Source organism: Stigmatopora argus, chromosome 16 (assembly GCF_051989625.1).
Source record: "Stigmatopora argus isolate UIUO_Sarg chromosome 16, RoL_Sarg_1.0, whole genome shotgun sequence".
NCBI lineage: Eukaryota > Metazoa > Chordata > Actinopteri > Syngnathiformes > Syngnathidae > Stigmatopora > Stigmatopora argus.
Genome location: NC_135402.1, coordinates 5659966 through 5666076, shown reverse-complemented (window position 1 = coordinate 5666076; position 6111 = coordinate 5659966). Strand labels below are relative to the sequence as shown.

Here is a 6111-nt window from a genome sequence, read left to right as displayed (position 1 = left end):
GCATATAAAGATATTTGAGAAGCTCAATTACAGGTTCAGCAAGGGTCACATGATGAGAAAAGCTAGACGACATCAATTTTCTCCCATCCGAACGCGGAAGCATATACAATGGGTATGCGTAGATTTCCATGCACATGCACTGGCGTATGTGGTCACATTCACCAACCTAGAAGGGGTTCACAGGACACAAATGTTTTGGGGAACTCACCATGATTTGCATGAGGCGGCCCTTAAAAATTGGATCATTTGTGCAAGAAAGGATGCAGAGTCTGGAAAGTGGAATAACATTATTGATGCTTAGGGTATCTTGACCAAAACATCAATACATGAGCATTATTTCAGCAACGAAAGTGATTACAGTGTATTTTTACCTGTGTTTTGCTGTTTGCATCATTAGTAAAGGTGGACATTCAACCACGACGTGTAACTTTTGCATTATAATCTTAGCGATTTCATTACTCAGCATCTTCTCGAGACTGATCCAGGATCAGCAGGCGCCGACCCAGACTTCCATCTGGAATGAAAATAATGGCACAGTCTGCCTAGCCTGCATGGATACCACCAGCCTGAGACGCTAAATATACTCAGCCGGTGTGTTTCAAAAGCTCAGGCATAGAGATCGTATATACTTAGACTAGTGGAAATCTACACCTTGCTGCATGATGCTCCGTCCATTGTGCATTTTGGGGGGAATTTTTTTTATAATATCTTTGGATTCATTGATTAATTTGATAGAAAAATTGCGATTGATCAGTGATTTTCTTGAATCTGAAAGATTCATCTAATTTTTGGCAATTAATGGAATTTTGCAATTAATCTGCGAGCGAGAGGAGCAAGCCAGGAGGCCAATTATTGCATGTGGAATTCTCCACCCGCTCTCAGTCCAGGTCTGATGCCGACTAATAATGAGATTAATCAATTTTTACAATGAATCAATATTTTTTTAATGTCATCAGAGCAAATGGATTGTGCATCTATCACCATCATGGGCACTGAAAAATGATCATTGGTGACAAGTGAGTTAAATACGTGTGTGGTAAAAAGCATGGACTGATGCATATGGCCTGTTCTTTACAATTGACTGACTGCTGTGAAAAGCGTCGTTAAAACAACAAAGCAAACAGAGGCCTAATATGTTAACACACTACTGTGCGTGTAGTATATCTTTTAAAAAGCTGCAGTCCATCTCAAGTTGCAACAAATCATCTCCACGCCACCGATACTTTGGCACACATTCTATAGTCACCTGTTTCCTCTTAACAGCACATGTCAGCAACTGAGTGAAGATAAAGTCAGCTGTTTTATTTCATCTGTTTTTAACCCTTAAATCACTCGCAAACGATCAAAAACTTCATTTGTGCAAAAACTTTGTTGAAATAAAAAAACGACAAGATCGTTACATGACCCCTGTCAATTTTTCCGGAGCATCTGGAAGTTAATTTCACAGACGAATGCGGCAATCCAATTTTGAATAATTTGTTGTTTCACAAGCCACAAAGAGGCCACAGAGGTAGACTTTTTTTTCAATCTCAACTATAAAGATGTTATTGTATTCAAGGCCCACTAAAAAAAGACCCTCTCGAACTCACAAGAGTCATTCTGTCTGCTGCACAACCGCTACTCATTTAAGAAAAATGCTGGGTAAACTTTTTCTCACAAAAGTCACCATTTACTACCTTCAAGATGACTTTGCATTAATACTTTTAATAGTGTATTTCTTAAACTTCCATGCTATTTTATCAAATTTGCAAAAGTTTGCATTCACAACACCCAGAATGGATTTTTTTATGCTCCAAGTCACATACTCATGAAGTCATGATGTATCTATGAATGAACTACTGTAGTGCGAATAAGAGGAATTCCATGCAAGGTCAGATTTAAAGTCTCGAGGGCGGGATGCTTGGTATTTTAATTGCGAGTGGATTTTAACTCCAGCTCAAGCCAGTCCCAAAGAAACCCATCCAAATCCTGAGGCAAAATTTTAAGGGATCCCCCTGCCTTCTCATTGAATCCTGATCCAGTTATCTTGATATTAATTTCTTCAAACTAACCAAGAGTGGCTCTGTCATACCCTACTCTTGCCTGCCCTCCCTTTTCAAATCCTATCAGTTCTTTGTCACTGATTTAAGAATGACTTTCACTCCTATCCCACATCACCCTGGAGAATAAATACCCTAACTCTGCACTCCAATAAATGCATAAGAAATTCAGGAGCCTTGTGTTGACCATTTGACCAACATCTCTATTCTCTCCTTCCCTCCCCCTTTCGCCTATCCCCTCCCGCGTCCCCCCTTTCGTGTCGCTATGAGAGCCCGGAGCGAGACACACTGGAATCAGTCTGGTTTCAGCCATCATGCAGGTTCTGTAACCCGTCGCCTGCACTGAGAGGACCACAAAAGGAACAGAAAAAGCAAGCGTACTCGGTGAGTTTCAATTCAGTGAAAAGTTACTTTAATACATGTTTTTTCTCTCGTGCTAGCTCGCCAAGCTAACTGCTGTTGAGTTTCCCAGAGTTGTGCACTTGTTGCTCCCGTACGGAGAAGCAAAAAAAATACCATTGTCATTTTAGTTCACACGCTGTTTTTTTTAAATGCAGATCGCCGTGTTCCCGTTTGAAATACTTGAATCCACGTGATGAAAATGCGTTTTCAGGACAGATTTTGACTTGATTGCATGCCATTGTCAATAGATAGAGGTCAAATTCCTTTAAACGAATGCGAATGAAGATTTAATATCAGAATGGATTGGACGTCTATTGCCGTCAATGGCAACTGATGTTCTAAGACTGAAAAAAAAAATGCCGTAACCACTAAGAAGTTCTTTTGGTGCCCGAATGTCACGATCTGACAACCTGATCTTTTTTTCTAAGTCAAAATGCAATACCACATCAAAACTTAAAGTGCAATTTTCAAGCATAACATTATATTTGCACTTGAAATTCTATGTTAAATTTGGCCTTCATTGCTATTTTACAGTGATGACATTTTGTGTTTTTCTTATGCATGTTTACTTTTCGCAATTTGTGTAAGCAAACTTCCCAAACAACATAAACTTGCCACAAAGACAAACAATACCAGTACAAAGTAGGTTAATGTGTCAAATATTTACTTCTCGTGAATGCAAAGCTAATAAACCAGCATCATAAGTGGTGAGCAGAAAACTTTTTCAGACTTCTTGCACTCCCTCAAAAAGCCGTTCTGGCACCCAAAGGTCATTGGGAGGTTTCTGCTTTTGACACACATACATTTTGAGGCTGTTCTTTCAAATTTAACAATAGACTAAGGTTTATGGGACGCAGCCGACCCCAGCGTGTCACCTCAGTCTACTTTCTAAGACGTGGTGTGCTGTGAACTGTCTATTTGACATCCAGGTAAACATAAAGTATTTACCATTATTATGACTATACTATTCCATTAATGTCTGGGTTCTATTGGTGCCATAAGAATGGAACCCAGTTATAAACCTAGAATCAATTTCTGTATTGGACAGTAAAAATGTAATATTTTATATATATATTTTTAAATCACTTAATAAATTGACATTATTTTGGTTTTGAATTTGCTTCACAATTACTATGCTACACCCTATATTGACATTTTTTTTCCCTCAAGACAGAGTCATGTTTATTCAATTTCTTCATTGATCACAGACCATCGTTTGTGCTTTACATATTCATGTGAGCTAAATTTAAAGGACACACTAAACTCTTTCTTGTTAGCTATAACCTGATCGTCTCTGGAGGCTTTTTGTTTTCCAACAAGGAATGGTGCCTGTTTTGTATGTCAGGCAGGATATATTGGTATGCGCAAGTTAAGTGTGTCCCAATACCTCTCTGCCTAAACTCTGCCCTTATTTCCTTATAAAACAGCATCAGTATGTGGCATTTATAAAGAATGGCTGGGGAGGCTGCAAGTAAAAGATCACTGCTCGCCCTCCATGTGAAAATGTCAATGGTCACTCTCCCTTCTTGTAAAAGTCTCCTCACGTATATTAGATGTGAATGACTTCAATGAGGTAATTAGTGGAAATTTCATCATTGGAACAATTTAATAGTTTTTTTCTGCTCATTGGCACTGAAAAAGTTGACATGCAAAAAATAAGAGGAAATGTTCACCAATATTTTCCAAAGCAAAAACAGATGTTTGTTGATTCATTGCTGTCCTTTTACATAACTTTTATTCTTCAAGTAGCCTTGAAAGACTACAATTTTTATCTGATTTCACTCACTTTAGTCACCAAACTGCTCTACTTGGATTTATAACCTCCAACAGTGTTGCCGACATGTGGACTTTTGACATACAGCTCGCGACCACCCTCATTGTTCCAGCCCTGCAGGGTCAGGTCAGGGTGCAGGTCTGGTGCTTTAAAGTTGAGGTGTGTGGTGCGCGTTTGTTTCTAAATATCAGACATCTGGGCCAGCCCACGCCACCCCCTCCCACCTAACACTCTCCAGCCACAACAACCCCATCCCCTTTACCTCCCCCAGGCTGCAGTTATTTGCAATTGGCAGCAAGGGGTACCATCTGCCTCCATAACACAAGGCGACATGCCTGTAATGGCATTTGATGTGTGTAAAAGCCACATGTTTGACTGTTACTGGCCACTTTTTGTGGTAACATAAAAGGGCTCAAGCTATATTTTTTCACAGTTAATATGTCATGCAGTTTGTTAGTTGCAGCTACAGGATTGGATAGCATAGAGCTGTGCAATGTTTAATAAATCTTATATTGCCATATGATTTTATACCGTAACAATATAAAACCTGATATATTTTGTGGTATCATTGTATGAAATGTATAATCTTTCAAGTGCCACAAACTATTTTGTCATATTGGTAAACAACAAATATCTTACCAAGTATATTATTAAGAGCATTCACAGAATGGGTCAGTTAATTTTGTCCATTGGAATGATTGGCTTGTGGTTAAGCAGGAAAAGTCTTAATGACTACAGAAGTCGGCCCGCAGCGTTTTGGTCATTAACGCTCTCATTTAACAACTCTGAATTCAGTAAATTTTCATCATGAGAGATTGCATAAAAATGCAGAGACAACATGTATATATATATATTTTATTATTGTATAAATACTGCTACTCTTCTAAGTTAGAACATATTTTATGTCCATTGCCGTCAATGAGTTGTCATAATTTCACTGACTATTCGTATAGAAAAAAACATTTTTGGGATGACATAAATATAGCTTCCCTGGCCACTCCTTTGAGCATTAAAAGGACCGAAGAAAGCGACTCCTGTCACAATAGACACACTACCATAAGCCCCCTCCCCCGTCTCTAACTCTCGTCCTCCTCCTTCTTGAGACGATTGTGTGCATTGAGGTTTTCCAGAGATGAGACCACTCCTGCACAACAGCAGATGAGCGCCATTCCCTCCGCCCTTTTTACATGGCGGATGACGGAGAGCAATGTGAGTGGAGGTGACAGTCATATTTGGATGACTAAAAGAACAAAATATATATTCTGGCCCCCTTCTCTGTCATGCACCTGCAAATCTGAGAAGGAAAATTTTTCCCCTTGCAGGATCTTCTACCACAGTCGTCATGGTAAGACTTGTGTCAATGTGTTATTGCCACAGAAACTGTATTTTGTGCTGTGGAGGCTTGCACGTTTCAGGTTATTTTTACCTTCACCCGGTCTGAGGTAAATAATTCAGTACGGTGGTGCTTTGCACTTTCCAGTGATAAGTGATGACAGTTTTTGTTGGATTGAAGGGGAAATAAATAGCTTTATTGGTGACCCCTGGGTGTTTAAGATATAAGCTTTTGGGGAGTATTTTGTATAGTGTTTGCCATTTTTATCTGGAGCGAATATTTTTTAATCTTTTTTTATTGCCAATCCTTTTCCGGTCACTGCAGGTTAATTGGTTTCGATGCTAGTAGCACTAAACTCAGCCTTGAGAAGATGGGTTCAGCAAGTGGATCTATTTCATTGGTTGACAAAGGCATTGAACATTTTACTGATTGAAAAAAAATAAAATCAAAATTCCCTGTTTTTTTTTTAAACATATTTTCGCCAAAAGAAGATTTTTGCATGATACAGCTAAAGCGACTGCCCATTGAGGATGATCAGCCATTCAGTCAAAATATCCATTATG

At 39.0% G+C, this 6111-nt stretch overlaps 1 long non-coding RNA gene across 1 annotated transcript in view; it reads right to left on the bottom strand.

Annotated features, from left to right (window-relative positions):
- The window catches only part of LOC144091395 (uncharacterized), a 155507-nt gene that overhangs the window by 23779 nt on the left and 125617 nt on the right, over positions 1-6111 (bottom strand). The window lies entirely within an intron of this gene.